This window comes from Euprymna scolopes, chromosome 17 (genome assembly GCF_053919585.1).
Source record: "Euprymna scolopes isolate OS-2025 chromosome 17, ASM5391958v1, whole genome shotgun sequence".
In the NCBI taxonomy this organism is placed as follows: Eukaryota; Metazoa; Mollusca; class Cephalopoda; order Sepiida; family Sepiolidae; genus Euprymna; species Euprymna scolopes.
Window position 1 is genome coordinate 13,000,208 of NC_136498.1, and position 21,839 is coordinate 13,022,046.

Here is a 21,839-nt window from a genome sequence, read left to right on the forward strand (position 1 = left end):
TTTGGAGTAACGGAAACAGATTTAATTTCATCAGGTAGAAAGTGTTTTCTACTCTCTCAGTGGGAGTACGCATTTGAGAGAGATCGTTCACCAGGATGAAAAATAAGAATTATTAACGTGGGATAAAATAATGCATTGTGAGCTAGGGACGTGCTTTAGTAGTAATTGTAAGTGGTGAACGTAAAAGTTGTGCATAGTTACGTATAATCCTATAATATAGTTACGTATAATCCTATAATATCGAAATTTGTAGAGGAAGAACTATCCGTTTTTGAATATAGATAAGATATATTTTTCCCTATACCTCAACTATGGTCGGCTACTTTGATTTAGTTTTTAAAACGTCTGATTATGAATTTTTATCTCGGCAATATTTTAACTTCAACAAAAGTAAATACAGCAAAGGATTCTAACTGCCACCTTTCCACAGCGGGCTTGTCCACAATACCTGCTCTACACAATATTAGCTCTGTGTTATTTTGAAACATTCGGTTTCAAGTATCGATAAAATGTAACTCATGAAATAACTTATTCATATTGTATCATCCAAATTTTAAAAGTTCGTTTTCACAAAGGTGTCTTGCTTATCAAGCCCAAAAGCCACTCGAGACTACACTACATTCCAGACCAAACATGTGGGCAAAACGACTGTACACATATCGAAGGCAATACTGGAAAACTTAGAAAATCACTTCCAATCTGTAGTGGAATGGGGGACATAAATAAACTGTAACGTTTATTGTGACGAATACAAGTTTCCTTTTCTTTAACAATCATTAGAAACCTTTTGAACCAACGATTGTAATAGCAGAGAGCATGCTACCTGGGAGTTCATCATTCAAATCGAACAAATACACATAAGATATTGCACTCGAAAACCACCTGTTAGTGTTGTATATCACTACAAAGCAACCATTTACCCACGCATAGAATGTTGTAGCTACATTTCGACTGATGCATTTGCCGATAGTCTTTTCCTATAAAATACGACCCAAAAAAGAGTCGACAATCTAATAGGTCCCGTACTGTCAACCAAGCTCTAACTTCTTTCCAGTCGCTGCAATATTTTATATGTGATTGTTCTATAAATATTGTAATGAAATTTGCTCTGATATACTCGTACTATTAGTGTCCCTACGACTATTTCAATAAACATCAACTCGTCCCTGTTCAGGTTCTTTGATGCAGAAAAAGCTTTAATATTTTCTTCCATCAAACTAGACTTTGGAATACTTTCACTAACTACTAATACGCAGAATTTTCAGTGTCATGCAAACTGACATCTCGCTGCTCAACTCCCTACTTTAAGTGTGCATATAAGCATGATCTCTAATTCACAGTAGTCCTTCACTGCCTTGTTAAGGGTAAATAAGAGTTAAAAAAATAAATATTCCTTTTTACGAGACATTTGTACAATAATGAAAAGATTTACATGAAAGATAAAACGGGCGTTAACATAAGGACCCGCTTTCTAATTAGATTTGTCAGTCGAAAAATGTACGCACATCTGAAAAGTTTTATTCCATACATTTTTTTCAATATAACGAAAGCAGATCCCCATCTCTTGCAAAATCACATGACTGATTTGTGGAAGAGGAGAGTTCTGAAAAGGAAAAGTTGGGAGTAAAAATAGGGATGGATAAGGACAAAAGAAAACAGGGAGAGGATTGAATGCGTACTCTAGATGAGTTTTCAAAAAGGAAAATATTTTTAAGATAAACCTACACTGGGTAACTAAACCTGCACTAGTGTAATAGTTCCTTCTTGACACCCGAAATCCTTCCACTTAAGTAACGTCCAAATATCATACAAAACAAACAACTGTTACTCGACACAGTTCCAGATCACTCACCAACCACTTGCCAAATTTTGTCGAAGAGTCTCATTGTTCCAATTTTACACGCATTTTAGTAAATGATACTAAGTTGAAAGTTTCATTTCTGTAAAACGTTTTAGTAAATGATAATAAGTTGAAAGTCTCATTTCTGTAAAACGTTTTCCTGGCGCGTCGACAATATCGTTCTTTTCGTCATTGCTGATAAGTGTTACATAATAGTCTTATATTAGACAGCTATTACATCTTTTTTACTTGCATTTTCACCTAAAAAAATCTCGGTGCCACTTTGATGAAGGGGGCTACTATCTGGGACATAATTACAGGGATGCTATTTAGGGAGTTGAGTAGCAAGATATCTGTTGACATTACACTTGAACTTCTGCAGGCTAATACAGTCGGGGTAGCAGTAACCCGGGAAGGAATTTCAAAGTCTAGCAGTTCTGGGGAATAATCTATTGGAGTAGAAGTCTTTCTAGCATCTGGGATGGGGCTTTACTGCTTTTCGAGTTTGTCGGGGGTATTTACGTCGAAAGAGTACAAAGGCTTGTTGTTCGACGGAGCATATACCATTAAAATACGTGTAAAACAGGCAGAGGGATGTGACATTTCGTCGATGGGAGACATTCTGAAGCCTTCCTCACAGTTCGGGACCGAAAAGGTTGGCGACTCTTTTGAACTCTGTCCAGAAGTGAGAGACAAGTAGCAGATGCACCAGCCGAAATGTGATAACAATACTCCAAACAAGAACAAGTATAGGATACATTTACGGTAAGTTAGAGCTGTGTATATGCTCATATATTGGTGTGGATAGGATTTGAAACACAGCTCCTATGTGTAAAGGTAGGTAATCTTAGCTATATTTAGTTTTATTTAGTTTTAATTAGTTTACAAAGATAGCGATGAACTATGGCTGAGTATGGGGGTCCGGGGCGCGCTATTTCATACTATTATATAGCTGTCCATACAACGTGTGTATATATTTATTTGTATGTGTATCCAGGCTGTATCGTCTAGTGTCTTTGTGATGCATATGCGTGTCCAAAATCATTTATTACATAAATCCTGTAAAATTTTTTGTTGTTTTAACTTAATTATATATCTCCAATTCCAATACATTCGTTTTACTAACGAAATATTCATACCGCAGCGCCACCCCTAGCTTCTTTGTTCCAGCTGATCGTCCACCGCTATCCGTGAATCAAATATTCAACAATACAAGGGTAGTATGCCTGTATCCATTCCGGCGCAATATAAAAATATATAAAAATTAGGATGCATTACTCTTGGAACACATAATAGACATAGTTTATTATTATTATTATTATTATTATTATTATTATTATTATTATTATTATTATTATTAGTGTGCGCGTGTATAGAAACACAGGGCACTGTGATGTGTCTAGTGCAGAACTAGTGCTAAGTTCCTGCTTGCATGCTTTTTACTTCCAGCTCCTGTCGCTGGCTAGCCTTTAGATGAATAAGAAGCAGAATGCGTATGCCTTCTCTGCCAGTATAACAAGCTTCTCCAGTGTTAAGACCTCTGACATGCCTCTTCGTGGCCACACACGGATTCTGGTGCCTTGCAGGATCAGGCTATATATCAGGGAATCTCGGAGTCGCAGGGGAGGGGGCCAGAGGTGCTATGACATGGTCCACCAACCGTGTGGACACGTCTTGACACACCACCAACCCCTGCTCCGCTGTCTTGCGGGTCCCTTGGCTGGGATAAGGCTAGGAGAAGGAAAACTCTGACTTTGAAATATCCCAATAGCCAGACGGACTGTCTATGAGGCGGTTAACAAACATATAAACTGTTTTCTATTCCGGCTGTCCGTTGCAACCTTCTTTCTCTGATATCGCACGTCACCCCCACAAGTGTCGCGAAGTAAGGTTTGGGAGCCACAGTGGGTGGGTTTCCTTCTGGAATGTTGATGCCCACCCTAAACAAATTCATATGCCAATGGCTTTTCCTTTTTTCTTCTGGTTTGATTTTCTCTCTCTTTTACTGCTTGACTTCCTCTTTTTTTCTCTCTCTTCTATGACAAAACCAGCGGCGATGGGACAAGGGCGAAGGGAGCAGGTTTTTGTGAAACTCGGAGCTCCTAATCTGGACCTGCACGCTGGCGGTGGGCGCGTAATGGTCGCGCTCTCTTGGAATTGTGACTATCCGGAGGATCGGTCCTGCGTCTACGACTGGGCAGGCCTATTGAGGACAACCGCTGCCCACCCTGAATAGGGAAGGCCCTAGAAAATGTGGGCTAAAAATCGGAAGTCACAACTGTGCCTGACTGGAAAGCTGCATCCAGTGGGACACCCTATTTTGCGGTCGAAACCAGAAAACTCCAAAAAAAATCCACAAATCTAACCTTTGGTGCATGGAACATAAGAACCCTGCTAGACCTCAATGACACGAACAGACCAGCACGACTAACTGCTTTGGTCTCAAAGAAACTCGCGGCTCTTAACGTGGACATTGCTGCACTAAGCGAGACCCGACTCTCAGAGGAAGGTAAGCTGGAAAAAACGGCTCAGGATACACCTTCTTTTGAAAGGGAAGGGATAAAGATGAAAATAGAATGCACAGAGTTGACTTTGCTATAAAGTCACATATCGTGCATGATCATCAGCTCGCACTAAGCTGTAAATGAGAGATTTATGTATCTTAGAGTCCCACTGTCTTCTGATAACTTCATTAATGTCATTTCGGCATATGCACCAACCCTATACGAGAATTCTACCAGCAGCTTGGCAAGCTTATAACCAGAGCCCCACCACGCGACAAATTTATGCTGTTGGGTGACTTTAACGCGAGAGTGGAGAATGACCATAAACTCTGGAACTCTGTCATTGGGAAACATAAACTTGGTAAATGCAACTCAAACGGCCGCCTGTTGTTAGGACTTTGCTCAGAATTTGAGCTATTCATTACCAACACGCAATTCCAGCTCCCTACCAACACACCATCGACCAACAACTTTGTATAAACCCAACCAATTCTTGCAAACTAGAAAAAGAATGGTTGTCACTCTATAAGATCATTAATGAATCAGCCGAAGTCACAGTCGGTTTAAAACAAAAGTAAAATCAAGACTGGTTTGATGAAAACTGTGCTGAAATTAATCAACTCATTCAAGAAAAGATAAACGCTCGCCATGTTCATGAACAAGACCCTCGAAGCCGGCATAAAACCAACATCTACAGAAACCGCAAAAAAAACAAACAAAATCACTTAAAATTACGAAAACTAGAAAACAAATGGGGGCAGCTGAAAGCTTTAGAATTGGAGGGTTTTGCAGAAGCCCGCGACTTTATAAATGTCCATGCCGGTGTAAAACAAATTTTTGGTCCCATCAGATCCTTAACCGGAACACTCCTTGCAGCAGACAACGCCACCATCCTCAGCGATCAACAATCAATTCTGGATCGTTGAAAGGAGCATTTTGCCACTCTACTCAATAAAGAATCTTCTGCAGATGAGGACTTTCTCAAAATTGTCCCACAGTACCAAGCGCAATCATGGATGAATGCACCACCATCATTTACAGAATGTCTAATTACGATGGAGCAAATGAAAGTAAATAAAGCCCCAGTTCCTGTTAATATCCCCTTCGAACTTATCCACCACGGTGGACAACATCTGAAAACAAGACTATTCATCCTCATTCTTAAGATGTGGGAAGAACGCCAAGTACCAAAGGATCTGAAAGACGCAGTAATAGTAACCATCTTCAAAAAGGGTGACCGAAAATCATGTGGCAATTACCGGGGGATTGCCCTTTTGTCCATAATGGGAAAATCCTTGCCCGAATACTACTGAATCGCTTGCTGCAAGTCACGAAATCCGTCCTCCCAGAATCTCAGTGCGGCTTCCGTACCTCTCGGTGAACAATAGATATGATTTTCTGTGCGAGACAGCTGACGGAGAAAAGTTGGGAACAACAGAAACCTCTCTTTCTTGTATTTTATGACCTACAATAAGCATTCGATAGCGTTCCCAGGGATGCAATGTGGAAAGTTTTCAAGCAATTTAGTTGTCCAATTCACTTTGTAGAACGCATCCAGGCACTGCATGACGGCATGTCAGGATATGTATCGCACAAGGGCAAGGAAACAAAAAAGTTTCCAGTTACCAGTGGGCTAAAACAAGGTTGTGTCCTTGCACCTACCCTTTTTTCCTTATATCTTGCTGCAATGTTGCACGAACTTCTCCCAAATAACCCCCCAAATAACCCCCCAAATAACCCCCCAAATAACCCCCCAAATAACCCGGGGGTGGACATTAGGTACCGTTATGATGGGGGACTTTTCAAGCCTGCTAGACTAAAATCTCAAAGCCTTGTGAAATTCCAACACATCACAGAGCTTCAATATGCAGATGACAACATGATCCTTAGCCATTCCAAGGAAGATATCCAGAGATCCGTAAACAACTTCACGGCAGCCTATCATCGCTTCGGACTCTCTGTTAATATTGGTAAGACAAAAGTGTTAATACAACCAGTACCCAATACCATCTTACAGGACGTAAGCATTCACATAAATGGCACTCCTCTTGAGCAAGTAGATCACTTTCCATATCTCGGTAGCATAATATCGGAAAAGTGCTTAAATGAGGATGAAATAGAAAGCCGAATTAGCCTCGTTTATGGAGCTTTCGGTAAACTGACGAAGCGCATCTTCAATAACAAACATCTTTCAATAAAAACTAAACTCATGGTATACCACGCGATTGTTATACCTACGCTTCTGTATGGGTGTGAGACCTGGACTATATACCAACGTGATCTCATTAACCTCGATAAATTCCACCAACAAAAACTTCGAGCTATACTGAACATTAAATTGTATGACTATGTAACCAACACAAACGTTCTTGAAAGAGCAAACAGCTGTAGTATTGAGGCCACCACCATGAGGTACAGACACCGTTGGTTGGGGCATATCCTCAGAATGGATGAAAATAGGCGCCCTCGACAAATCCTGTACTCGTGTTACATGATAAGGGCTGTCCCCTTTTTATGTAAGTATAAAAATAGAGAGATTTAGTTAAAATGAAAATAAAATGAGAGAAAACGAGAATCGAACCCTGGAGATAAGTTTTAAAGAACAATAGGTTTAAATGGAATGTCCAGTAAATTGTTAATACTGATGAAATAAATAATAAATAAACTATTCATTATTAAAAAGAATGTGGATAATAAAATATGGGTTAAATGAATTAGATATGTAGGTTGAATTCCTTTGTGAAAACAACAAAGGGAAAAATGGGAATCAGAATGTTCGGAAACGTGCAGGTCGCGCATGTTGATGGCACGTGAATTGTGGTCACGTTGGCCGGACATGTATGGATTTCTCAATATAGGAAGTGAGAGTTAGTTAGTTAGTTAGTAGAGTGAGAAGTCAGAAGAAGGGAGGCAGAGAGTCAGAGTCAGACGATAGTCTGGGTCCAGACATGGGTTTCAATCGTCTAGAAGCGAGACGGTCACTTTTGAAACATTAGAATGTGAACCTTTGAATTCCTGAACGCAAAGCCATCAACCAGTTAAGTGGAAGAATAAATGCTCATCATGTTTTTATAACTACCGTCTCCTGTGTCCATCATTACATGAAAAAGGTATTGTCAATTTATGTGTAAAACCATTTGAAATTTATCATCTAAAAAATATATATGTTTAGAAAGTATATGTGTCGTTCTATTTATGTCAAAAAACTAAATGCCAACCTGTCAATCCATCGGCATAAATGCTAACCTATTAGTCTGTCTATCTAGATATGAAAACACCTTCTCAAAATGTATTTATATGCAAGCTCTCTCATTTATAAACTCTCACTCTCTCTTTATATACACCTGTTAATGTCTTACAATATGAACACTTACAACATGAACTCTCCTAAGACTCTCATCTCTCTTAAGACTCATATCCTTTATAACACTCGGAGCTAGCCACAGGAAAAAGACCTATCGGCTGCCTTCTACTGTGATATAAGGACCAACTCAAACCCACCTTAAAAAACACCGGAGTTGATCTTCACATCTGGGAAACAACATCTCAGGATCGGTGCCTGTGGCGTCAATCCATCATACAAAGGATACAAAGCAGAAAGAAGAAGACTGGTGGAGATCAAGAGGCAGGCAAGAAAAAATTATGCTGAACAACAACGCCCTCTGCCAAGCATTGCTTGCCTTCTCTTCCCACACAAATTCCAGGCTCAGCTTGGTCTAAGAAGCCATCTGCGATCCAAACACTGAGGAAAGAGGAAACTGAAATTCTCAGATACGAGAAATCGGCCGACAACGATTATTATTATTATTATTATTATTATTATTATTATTATTATTATTATTATTATTGTTATTGTTATTATTATTATTATTATTATTATTATTATTATTATTATTATTATTATTATTATTTAAAACACTATTCTCATATTTTATTTTTATAATGTTTGGGTAGATATAACCTCCAACCGTCTTTTTGGTGTCTCTTATCGAACTCGGCAGTCTTTCTTGTCGAATTTGAGAACTTTCACAGAGTTTCGAACGAAACCCTTTATTTAATCTACGTGAGTATCATGCTCTCATTTCGTTAGTCATGACATGATAGAATCTTTAAATAGTTGTATACTAATAAATATGATCTATGAGATTTCGTTGTGTTAATGCTGCTGCATTTAACCAAGCAAAGACGGAGAAGATAACGAAACACCATATTCTCATGCACGGCATGAAAAGAAACTAGAATCTTACGAACAGCTCCATCATTCCAGTTACTATAAAAGTAACTGAACTCATGAAAAATAATTTTAAATGTACATGGCGAACATACTCAGTGAACCACGTGCAAGAAAGATAAAATATGCGTTTAAAGGCGCGGCTAAAAACCTAAAAAGATCTTTCAGTTGGACTGTATGCTATAGCGGATGAACCTCTGACATCTCTAATGGTGCCCTCTAGACGAAATGACAAACAAATTACCAGCAAAAGATGAAGTAAAAAAAACAACAACAACAAAAACAATGGTTACCACAAATCATTCATTTTCTGAAGGCGAGAACAGAATGGTTTTGTTTTAAACTCAACAAAACACTTCGCTTCGTCATAAGTTAAAACCGTCCGATGGATAGGGATAAATAAAATACAAGATATAGGTAGATAGAGTAAGATTATCGATGAAGAGATACTAGAAGGATGCTGCTCATATCATGCAAACACTATACAGGCAAAATGAGCGTGTGCGTGTATATGTGTATATGTGTATACGTGTGTGCAAAAGATGACAGAGGGATGAATAAATATCTGCCCGTGTGTCTGTGTGTCTTGTTAATCCACGAAAACTGAAATAAATGTCGATCGGTCTAGTATCTATGAAAGGGCCTGCACCTCCGCAAAACTATTGAAGATAATTTATTAAAGATATTTTCTTACTTCTTACACGACTAATATCTTATCGATTGTTTCGATGAATATCGGCGTCTGATTACCTTGCACGTGTTAAAGGGGCCACGGAAGTTTAGATATTTTTACGTGTTTACGATGAACACTGTGTGTGTGCGAGTGTGTGCGTGTGTTTGGCATATTACTTGAAAAACTTCTAATATGCAGAAACACCTTATTGAGTCATATGACATTTTGATATGCCATAATGTATGTATGTATGTATGTATGTATGTATGTATGTATGTATGTATCTCTTAGCCAATGGATCTAAAGTCATGTATCACATATAAATAAATATCACAATAAAGACTTTCATAAGTTGTTATTATCGCCAAAAAATCTATTAGTTTAACAAATATTTAAAGCAATAAAACAATCATACATCACAGAAAGGCCTTCGTAGATTAGTGTCCGAGGTTTCAAATTCCGCCATAGTCAACCACGGTGATGAGAACAATAGCAGCAGAAAAAATACCCGTGGATAACTATATATATATATATATATATATATATATATATATATATACACATACATACATATATATGTATGTGCGTGTTATTTTAATTTTTAAAAATGCTTATATTTTTTCTAAATTGACACGCATAAAAGATTGTCCGAATTCCATTATAAATTCATCAGAAATGAACACACACACGCACACAAACATTTATTTATATATATATATATATATATATATATATATATATATATATATATATATATATATATATATATATATATATATATATATATATGATTAGTTTTTTTGGAAAAAGAATTCCAGCAGAGTGCTCAATTAAAAGGAAAATCCAAATTTTAAGAGCGTACTTATATTTTGTGTACAGAAAGTTGTTAGTTGAGACAGGTCATTGGTACCGTCGGTTTCAAGCCCGATAATAAGGCCCGTTTAAGGTATCCTTATCGAGCTCTCTTCAGCCAATAAGAGAGCTCGATAAGGATACCTTAAACGGGCCTTATTATCGGGCTTGAAACCGACGGTACCAATGACCTGTCTCAACTAACAACTTTCTGTACACAAAATATATATATATATATATATATATATATAATCACAGGCCAGTTATATAATACTATGATTGAATGTAAAAAAGGAAAATGACAAAAAATGATATATGTACGTTTTAAGAAAAAACACAGAATATTTTAATAAAATCCATTAGCATACGGACGCTCCACGTTCAGCGATACCAGTGAGATGAAATTTTACAACCTCTGAATAAAGGATCTGATCTGTAATTTTATTTTGTTAAATTTTTATTGCAATTGACAAGCAATAAAAAAAACTTTAAAGAAAGGAAAATTCAATATTGAGACTTATGTTAATTGATTCTAGAAAAATATTCTAAATAAAAAAAAAAATATATATATATATATATATATATATATATATATATATATATATATATATATGTACGTATGTGAGTGTAAACCTCGTCATTTTATGACAGAAGGGAATAAGACCTGTCAAGTTGCTGATCGTTTTAAATCTGAAAACGCTAATATGTAACATTTCTTCACTTTTTTCTTCTCTTACGACCGCCATCCACCGTACATACATATCTTTCTTTAATCTTCGGATATCTGTCGTTAAATTGGCATTAATACGATGGCGTGTGTTTTATTTTGGGTGTCACGCGTACATCTTTTATCTTCCGAGTGACTGTCGTTTAATTATGACCTTCCATTTATTGTAATAAATAATTTTATCAAGAATTCTTCAAAAATGTTGATTTCAGTTTCGATTATAGCTAATGAACTTAAGTCATATATATATATATATATATATATATATATATATATATATATATTCTTCGTAAATGTTGGTTTTGTTTTCGATTCAATCTGATGCACCCAAGTCATATGGATATATTTTTATTTTGGAAATCACAATTTTAACATTATAACATATAAGAATCGATAGAAAAGTGACTATAATAATATATACGAAATCTGCATAAATCAAAGTATCATATTTAAGCGTATTTTACGACCTGGTGATGTTAGGTGTCCCTGCTAGATTAGATAAATACTTTTTGCGGTTTTAACAAAAGAACTACAATAATATCAGGGCTTTTCCATTTACGCTGAACATCCACAGAAGCCAACACTAATATATCAAAGAGTCCGCTGTGGAATTTCCACCTGTCACGCTAGTAGTTTTTAATACTTCTATGAGAAAGATTGTGTTTCTTTTCTCAGCATCATTTAATGTATATACAAACGTATATACATATGCAAGATTATCGCCGAGCCTTTCATATGTACGCCCTGGTTTCTTTCGTTCTTCATCTTCTATTCTTGAACGCTTGAATACAAGACTCTATGATCACACCAGACTGCGGAGGCCGATAGGAAGAAATACTATCTGATACGTAGTGGGTCTGGATTAAACTTTGCTCTCTTGTCATCGTCAGCAAGGTCTTATAGCAGGAGGAGGCTATGGACCACGCTACATAAGCCTACATCGACGACATCTTTGTTGACAAAGATGTACTCGCGTCTCGAGTCAAGGATTATTTTATTCGATTTGTACTAGAATATAAGGACCCGTATGCTGGGATTAGCGGTCTCAAGAGCGGGGATATTCTGCGATAGAAGCGAGAAAACCGAATATCTCCGCACGACGAACAGTATTCTCCATGTGTGAAGTGCTTGTTGGGCACCTCCCGGCATGTGCTTGGCTGTGTGTGACATGCGGGGTGATATAGGGGGTGGGGGAACTAGTTTTATCATGAACAACTGGGACGACAAGGTGACAGAACCCCAACTTAGAGTATATGATGAGACTGTGGGTTCAGTGAAACGAATGGTCCAGCTTGTGGAGACGAGTACGTGGACGGTTAGGAACTGAACGTATGGGTCGATGTAAGGGCGCTAGCAACCGGAGTTGCATTGGAAAGACACTGGATGGTGTTAGAGGACGCTTGTTAACTTCAACCCGAGCATGATGCACATCATATTAATCTGGTCGAAATAGCCTGAAAGCAGAGAAAGGGGGTCGGGATACTTCTTATCTTTAAAAGATATTTCAAAGGAGGCCTTGGTATGTTAAAGGGAAGCTGCGAAAAAAAATTTCAACCAGCCTGCAGTTCCTTTGGAATATCTTTTTAACTTATGTATTTCTACATTATTATAAACGTTTATACGAATATGATTTCTTTTATGATTTTTTAGTTTTCAATTTCTGCGCTAAGTATGATAATTTATAGCTTGTTTATGAATATCCTTTTGATAATGACTTACTTCTGATGATAAGATTCATTCTTTGAAACTCCATGGAATAAGCGTCTCTTTTTTTTTTAGTTTTTAAGATATGTTTTGTCGAATAATATATTTGTTGTAAAATCTTAAGTTTAAATGCAATATATATCTCAAAAGAAAGATTCTTGAGTTTGACAAGACACACTGAGAGAAAGTTGGGGTTTACATCGGCCAAAACGTTGCAACAATAACACTCAATATGAGAAGAGTATTCCGAATAATCCAAATCTTAGAAAGTATCTGTCGATTCAATAAGACATAGTTGGATTGTTGTCACTCTGGAATTATCCAACAGCGTCTCAGATCATTTTTTTAATGTATTTCCTATTTTTCTTTAACGAGAAAGACTGTTACTAACGCGTTTTATATGAGATAGGCCAATCATCGAATTCGAAAAAGAAATGTAAACGACTGGAATATTTCTGACGATTTTTTTACAAGAAAACAATAGATTAATGCAATAATTAGATTGCAATGCACAATATGTGTTTGCATGATATCGAGATATACAAACAAAAAGGGAAAATATAAACAAAAAAGATAATAATTTAAAGCAGAAATAAAAAAAACAATTGTAATCGCTTTCTGAATTGTGTAGTTTAGTTTGGATGAATAAAACAAAATAGAAATTTTCTTTCCAGATAAAGACAAGTAAATATGGACTTATTCAAATACGTGTTTTGCTACAAAAATAATTTCAAACGTGTTGCAATAGTTTTAAAACAACACTTTCAATGCTGATATGTTTCTTATATGATTTTTGCATGTATTTTTTAGATTAGGATTCATAATTTATATTCTTTAGATTATTTGGACTACTGCTCTCATCTGGGTATTATTTTTAATATTTTACCACTAATGTAAGCCATATAACATTAAATAACCTACGACATAAAAAAATGATAATCCAACGTAATAGGTCCGGCACTATCAGCTAGGCTTCAACCACTGTCTCATCGATGAAATGTTGCATCCCTCTGCTTGTTTTACAACTATTTAATAGTAGATGCTCAGACGAACGACAAGCAGCAAAATCCCACCCCTACAGAGTAGAAATTCCTACATGTAAGAAAGCCTAATAACTTTAATAGTTTATTCCCTAGGACTGCTAGACTTTGGAATTCCCTTCCGGGTTCCTGTTTCCCCGACTATACTGACATGCAGAATTTCAAATGTAATGCAAACAAACATCCTCCTGCTCAGCTCCCCACATAGTACTTCTACAAATTATTTACTAGATAGTAGCTCTCTACAGCAAAATTGGACCGTGCATTGTTTAGGATGAAAATGCAATTAAAAAAAAAACTACGTTCCATACTTCTCTCCAAATGTGCCCGTTTACATTTCGAGAGAGAATGGAGTAAAAATAATAGAGAGAGTGAACGGTCGCGAACAATCCAAAGAACTAGCGCATATGTTGGACCAGCATGACCTCTCAAGTAGACTATCGGAACAATATTGGAACCATTAATTATAAATATGAGGGGCGCCCGAATATTCCGCTCGAATGAACCAGAGAAAATTCCAAATTGGATTGTTATCAAGTCTCAACTTATAAATTCGGGACCTGCAAGTTTCATCTCTCTGTTGTAGATACTGTGATAGCTATGAGACTCTAAGAAAGCGCCACCTGTCATGAGAATTGAGGATGTGACTTTTAGACTTTTAAATAAATGTCGATAGATTTAGTACCTATGAAAAGCCTGCACATACGCAAAACTATTGACAATAATAACTATGTTATTTTCTAACTATTTACCAGACAAATATCTTATCGATTGTTTCGGTGTATGTCGGCGTCTTATCGTCTTGCACGTGTTAAAGAAAACACGAAAGTTTCGATATCTTCTATGTGTTTGTGATTGACACTGCGTGTGACTGCGTGCGTTTGTGTGTGTGTATGTGCATGTGTGTGATAGTGGCTGTGTGTGTGTGTGTGTGTCATATTATTACAGTAAAACCACAAGATACAACATTAAAAAATTATACCGTAACCAGGGGCCGGAAAATATTGTATTCCACATCATAACCTGAAAAAAACGTATTGTAGAGCTATCGTATACAGGGGTTCAACTCTACTTGCCAAACTTCTAATATGCTAAAAACCTTATTGAGTCATATGACATTTTGATAAACTATATGTCTTAACATATACGTATTTTAAGCCCCCCCCCCACTTCTTTGATAGAACATTGTCGTAAAATGATTTCACCTGCTGCTTACTTTGTGTTAATGCGAAGCTCTCTGTTTGTAAATAAACAGGCAGGTCGAGCACTGTGAAAGCGGTCGGCGAGTGTCTATAGAAATGCATATTTGATGAGGTGGCTTTACGAGCACGGATCCATTGGGCTGGAGGTTAAAACTGTCGACTATCAACTAGATGATTATAGGTTCAATCCGATGAGTGCAACTATAGCCGCACTGATGAGCTGTGATGCAGTATATATATATATATATATATATATATATATATTATTATTATTATTATTATTATTATTATTATTATTATTATTAATCGGCTCCTTAGGCATAACGGTAAGAATATTTGCTAATGGGCCAAAAGACTGGGGTGCAATTCTCGGTGAGGTCATATCAAAAACTTTAAAATGATACATTGATGCCCACTTGCTAAACACTCAGCATTATAAAGGGTAGGATTACGGCCAAATGCATATGAAATGACGTCACTGTAAGGAAAAGACTATAAAAATGAGAGGGAGCACATTAAAGAAAACGATTACGTTAGAGGCGTAGGTGACGTCACAGCTGCAACGAGAAATCAGACATGGTGAGAATGAGGAAATAAATGTCGTTGTTGCACGAAAAAGTCAGTTCGAGTTATTCTTTGTTTTGATCTCTTTTGCGATGTAGACTGCATGCAACATGGTTGGTCTATGCATGTAAGAGTGCACGACGTAACTAAGTGAAGGTATCTTGGAATGCAGTGGCGTCCTTTCCCATACCTCAGTGTTGTAGCTAATGAAAAAGGAGCCTTCGAATTACACTCGACTATAGTGTATCACTTAGTATTAACTTTACTATTCTTTTGTATGTGAGTCAGGGATCCAAATCTTTGTGGTATTTATACTTTGAATGATTGCCATGGTTCAAATGTAATAAGGTAAATTTGAGGAATATAGTTCGTTCGCATTCGTTTTCATTCAGCATCTGATAAACTGGTTATAGCTTTTAGAAAAATAATCTTTCCTTTTTTAAGCTAGTTGAATTTTGCATTATGTTTGAGACTTTTTAATGGAATTGACAAATGTATTTATTAGCAAAGCTTTAAATATCCGCGTTTTTATGGTGATAACAAAAACGGTATGCCTTTTTTGCATCGAAGGAAAAAAGAAATTATGTCGTATTTAAAAAAAAATAAATAGTCGGAACTGAATTTGATAAGCGGTTTTGATTGGTCATCAGTTATCTGAGCTCAGAGGTATTAGGTTCTCGCATGAAGAGACATACCAAAGTGGCATTCACCCTTCTATAACAGAGCACTGACGCTGCGAGCAGCAGCCGACGCATAAAGATATGCAAATGACAAAGTCGGCTGTACAAAGTGACGTTATAGCAAAGACAAAGGAATGTTTGGTCGGAGAAGCAGAGGTGTTCGGAGGAGCAGGGGTGTTCAAGATGTGACGAGAGAAGCACGTGTTCGAGGGTTGGCCACTATTCGGAAAAGCATGTGTTCGAGACACGTGGATGACGTCACGGCAGGGACGAAACGTCACATGCTCTGTTATACAAGGGTGAATGCCACTGTCTCTTCATGTGAGAACCTAATACCTCTGAGCTCACATATCTGATGACGAATCAAACTCGCTTATAAAATTCAAAGGAACACACACAGATAATAGTAGAGCTTCTCTTCGGTTCAACACGTTTAGTGTAATGTAGTCGTTATATTCCGAAATGGCTGAAGCTATCTTTTGCAAAGTTCACACAAAAGTTAATTCATGAGTCTGGCAGCATTCTTAGATATATTTTTTTACGGAAATTTATCCGATAAGTATCAAAAATCGAAAAAATCTAATCTTTAAAAGTCTTTCTTTTATTATGGATAAAAGCGAAGAATTTTTACGGAGGAATATTTTACGTTATACCGGCCGTATAAATTTTTCGTTTTTATCAAGAAGAGAAGAAAGACTACGTTAAAGATCGTGAAACCCAAATATCAGCTGACGTGATATTGTAAACAAACACAGACGGAATTTGATAAACGAAATTATCATCATTATTTTTTTAATTATTTTTGCGAATTAGTCACCCGGGCAAATTATCCCTAGTAATATATAATATTCAATAGAGGATTTATTCTATAACTATACATACGCATTCTGCATAAATTAAAATATCATATTTAAGTGTATTGTACGACTGGGCAACGCCGAGTGGCCAGTTAGTGTATGATAGGAATATTAAATTCACAATCTGCCCCTAGTCACTTACATATCCCCATCAGGAAAAATAATGATGCTAGGTTTTTTGCAGATCTTGCAAGGACTTGTTGACGTTCTATTACATACAGCGCCAGTTATGCGTAAATCTTCACCAATCTTATATTGTCCAGGTTCAACGTTGCTTAACTTGGTGATCAAACGAGAACTGTGTGTCAACGTGATTATATTAAGTGAAAAGATGATCTCTATCGTGAACAACTAGTGTGTCGACTTCGCTTTTTATGCTCTTTTACTTCAGAAACCAAAATGTGAAAACTGAATTTGACTGGTTGACGCTGAGAGGTTCTTTATTATTATTTTAGGCTGACAAACGATTTCGATTTGTCATCAAATGAATCATATAAAAAGATTATCACAAATAAAACACGAAGGACCGATGTTTCTTTTTATTATGCAACATGTGTTACTTATGTAGCATTTGCTCTCTACAAATGCAAATTAACCTATTTCTTTTAGATTGCCTGTCTGATTGATTGTTTCATTTTTCTCAGAAACTACTGAGCCGATCTGGCCGGATTCCAGATGAAACCATCTTCGTTTTCTGAAAAAAAAAATTGGGTGTCTGACTCGTGAAACATCACATGCGCTCCAAATAAGGTAAGTTTTTTTTTGTACCTCTTTTGTTATAAGTTTAGAAATCAAAGATTATTAATGATCAAGCGAAGAAAGGAATCTGATTGAAAATTTGAGCTCATCAATTACAAAACGAAAAAGGGAAACGGTATTTTCTCCATGTGATTTTCTAGAAGCGATAATTCTACCAGTATTGGACAATTGCACAGATTCCGATGTGATTAATGGCCTTACTCGTTATGCACCGTTTCTGCCGCCCATAAAAGTGAATATTCAAAAACATATGATATTTACAGCTACTCTGCTAATACAAAAACAAACTGCGTTATAATGTCGATAGTCAAAATTTCAGTATGCTGGAAAACTATAATATGATAAAGCTTTTGGATTTTGTTCGTGTTAGTGTTGTCTGTGGTAAAGTAGATGAGATAAGAGCAAATAATATATATATATATATATATATATATATATATATATATATGTGTATATATATATATATATATATATATATATATATAAGTTTAATGATTAAAGTTAAATTCTGCAGATTCAAATATATACAAATATATTTTTAAGTTAATAATTTATTATTTGAAACAAAGAATATATGGAGAAAAAATAATTCTATTTGTATATATTTTAATCTACAGAATTTAACTTAATCATTAAACTTATATATTGCTCTATTTTTATGCGTTGAGCTTTACCTTTTTGGCTAGGATCGTCCTGAAATTATTACGTCATAGTAATATCTGGCAGGAAAATTCACTTGATTTCTAATCTGTGACGTATCCCATTTATATATATATATATATATATATATATATATATATATATATATATATATATATATATATAAGCGAGATAAGACACTGATAGAATTCAGATGAAAAATCCTGATAGATATTACTTGAAGTAATACTTTCAAGGAGATCCTAGCCAAAAAGGAAAAGCTCAATATTTAAGAATAGAGCAATATATATGTTTCGTGGCTTAATTTTAAATTCTGTAAAAAACAACATATAAAGATATATATTCGATTTAAGAATTTATTGCTTGACAAAGGAATATATAGAAGGGGTTATTTTAATTTCCTTAATCCATGGATTTTCAACAATGGCTCATATCATCAGAGGAAACGAAATGCAGTTATCAAAATGTTCAGCTGCGAATGGACGCTATTTTGCTTTTCAGTACAATTATTGAAAATAGTTTTGAGTGGTTGTGGATAATTATATGGAGAAAATTGTACGAAAAGAGAAGTTGATACAACCTGGGTAGTCCATTATCGGAAGGAGCCCAATGTCATTCGGGGTTATAAATCCGGGTGGGCAGAAAATAGGGCCATGGGAGCACGTGATATTCCCATATAGCGAAAGCGTACTGCTCCTTCTTTACATTTCGAAAAGTATACCAGGCAGTCTTGTTCGTTGTTGCGTTGATTGTGTGTTATTTGCTTTGGTCCAAATGCTTTTTCGGTGTTGACGAAGTATATCCGAAATTGGGTGGATATACCATTCCATTGTAATTATCCCCGTGAGTAATAGAATTTGAGCATTGAATTAAGTGTGCAATGGACCTCGGAATCAATAGTGTAGTTATCAAAATACCAAAGATGGCAAAATAATCCAGGTGATGATATTCGGAAGAGCACGCTGGAAGGGCTTGCTTGAGGTATGAGTCTAATAGAAAGATAGTTCGTTATCTTGTTTATATTGGATGAAGGAGGCTTTTTAGATGAGGGGAAGAGGAAGTGGGGTGAAGTAGAGACGGTAAAGAGAGAGGGGGAGGGTGAAAGTTGGGCGAGCATACAGGTTTTTAATGGAGTATTTTTGGCGGGGGAAGGGGTAATTGCGTTTTAGTATTCTTCCCCGGGCAACAGACAAACGAATCTCATGCTTGTTAAAGATAACTTCTGCATAGCTCTAGCTTTAGAACCCAATCTCCTAAACCCACTTACCCTATAAACTCTATTCCCTAACACCAACAGAAAAATGAATGAATAAAGACACCGACAAATAAGTTAATAAAGAAATACGAACATAAATAAACTCACAAATTCGCACACAATTCAACCCTGTTCTCCAAGCAGCTGAACCTTCACCCGCATGAGCCGTTTACAAAAAAAAAGCCTTCTTTTGCTGAAAGTTTATTTTCGCTCTTCATTTAGAATTCCGCTTTCGAAAAAAAGGGTTGTTTCCTGAAGAGGTCTCTAGTTAATAAATACTAGTAGACCGAAACATGCTCATGACTGTGTAGCAACAATCTAATGCTTATGTAAAGACAAATTTAATATATATATATATATATATATATATATATATATATATATATATATATATATATATATATAGGTTTATTTTTTACTTTTTCGATTGCGCCATTGGAAAGCGGTCATAATTAAAACCCAAGAAAACCTATAACTCTTTCGCTTAACAGCAATTTTGAGATTTATAGTAGCATGCTAATCTGCACTTCTGTGATTTCATGAATAAATAATACACTCGTAAAATAATCGATCAGTCTATTTGATTTCTGTCTACTCAACTGAATTAAGAATTATACGCGCACACACATATTTATAATATAAAGCTGAATGTCTGTGTGTGTGTGTGTGTGTGTGTGTGTGTGTATCTGGTCACGTATAGGCCCCTATATGGTTGACTAATATAGAAAACTGATCACATATAATGATAGAAGTTGTATCGAGACACAGGAATGGGTATGTTTGATCTGACATAATAATGCTTCATTAGAATTGTGGGGTCTGCGTACGCGCCTGGTCCACAAAGTATGGAAATAAAACATTTTATAATGAAAAAAAAAACGTTTACAAGTGTTTTTGATATAGCTGTACATAATAATACTTTGAAAAGTATGTTTTAACTTAAATATGGATGGTATAATAAAATTGTGGGGTCTGCGTTCGCGCCTGGCCTCATTAGAATGGAAATAGGCACAAACTTTAATAAAGACTTTCCATAGCTATCTGTGTAAGTATACTTTGATAATTAAGTTTCAGTTTGAAGAAATATGGTATAATAAAATTATGGTGTGTTCGTTCGCGCCTGACCTCCATAGAATGGAAATATGTCACAAAGTTTAACAAGGTTTTTTAATATAGACCCACAGAATATTGTGATAAGTGTTTCAGTGTGAACAGGTATGGTATAATAAATTATGGGGTTTATCTATTTTATTTTTACTTTCATCATATTTTGCTTTGGTTTTGATACCCCCAAATTCGAAGCTATCTCTTTACAACCCTTCCTTTTCATAGCCTTTTTATACTTTCATAAATCAGAGTCCATTTTCTGTAGGCTGTTTTTGAACCCAGTCAACGATGGGTACTTTTGCCAGTATATATATATATATATATATATATATATATATATATATATATATATATATATATATATGGTGTAATAGAAGGAAAATAAAAGGTAACTGCAACTTCTCTCACAATTTTTGGATTTTGTAATCATGCCCAAATACATTTAATTTTCTTTTAATGGATTGATAGGTGCTATTCTGAGAAGTTTAGATCAGAACATATTCATTGATTGATACCATAATTAAATGAATTATTTTCCACTACGAAACTGGTACTGCCAAGATATTTTTACATAGGCATTATCAATGCCCAGATACCACTCGAGGATAAGTGTTAAGTGTGTACAGTAATAAATTGGACGTTATAGTAATTGTTAGTAATGGAAATTCGGTAAATTTGTTAACAAGTGGAACGGCTCATCAAGAACTTGTTTACGTTGCACTTGAAGACAACCTTATTGTAGTCAGCTGGAAAGTAGAAAAACGGAAAACAAGTCCATCGGCGTGCAGTTCTAAGAAAGAAGCTTTGTTCATGGAATCTACGTTTAGGTTTAGGCACAGATAAATAGTGGGGGGAATTATTGATAGTGTTTTCAGCTAGACGAGTGTTTGTTGTGAAAGTTTGGCGAGGGAGTACAATAGATTGAAGCTCAATGGATCACTTTCCATGAAAATAACGATAAAGCAGAGACAAACTCGCAACATCTCTTCTGTAAGATAGAGGTTGCAGAGAAAAGAAAAGGACATCTCCTAGAGGCTACGAAGTCTACTTTGAACTCTATCAAAGCAGGATAAGTCCTTTCTAGCAGCTCCTGCCCAGATATGTATTCCATCCTTGGACGTACCTGGCTCTTATATAGATAAAGAATTACATCAGCAGTGAGATATCTACTTGGTCGATAGGAG

At 36.0% G+C, this 21,839-nt stretch overlaps 1 protein-coding gene across 2 annotated transcripts in view; it reads left to right on the forward strand.

The window, feature by feature from the left end:
- The window catches only part of LOC145296664 (orexin receptor type 2-like), a 522,856-nt gene that overhangs the window by 18,485 nt on the left and 482,532 nt on the right, over window positions 1-21,839 (forward strand). Inside the window, exon 2 of one of the 2 annotated variants that reach the window (XM_080142605.1) lies at window positions 17,519-17,624. The exons of the other annotated variant lie outside the window; for it this stretch is intronic. The gene's annotated coding sequence lies outside the window, so the exon portion shown is untranslated. The remainder of the gene's footprint in view (window positions 1-17,518; window positions 17,625-21,839) is intronic. 2 annotated transcript variants of the gene reach the window in all.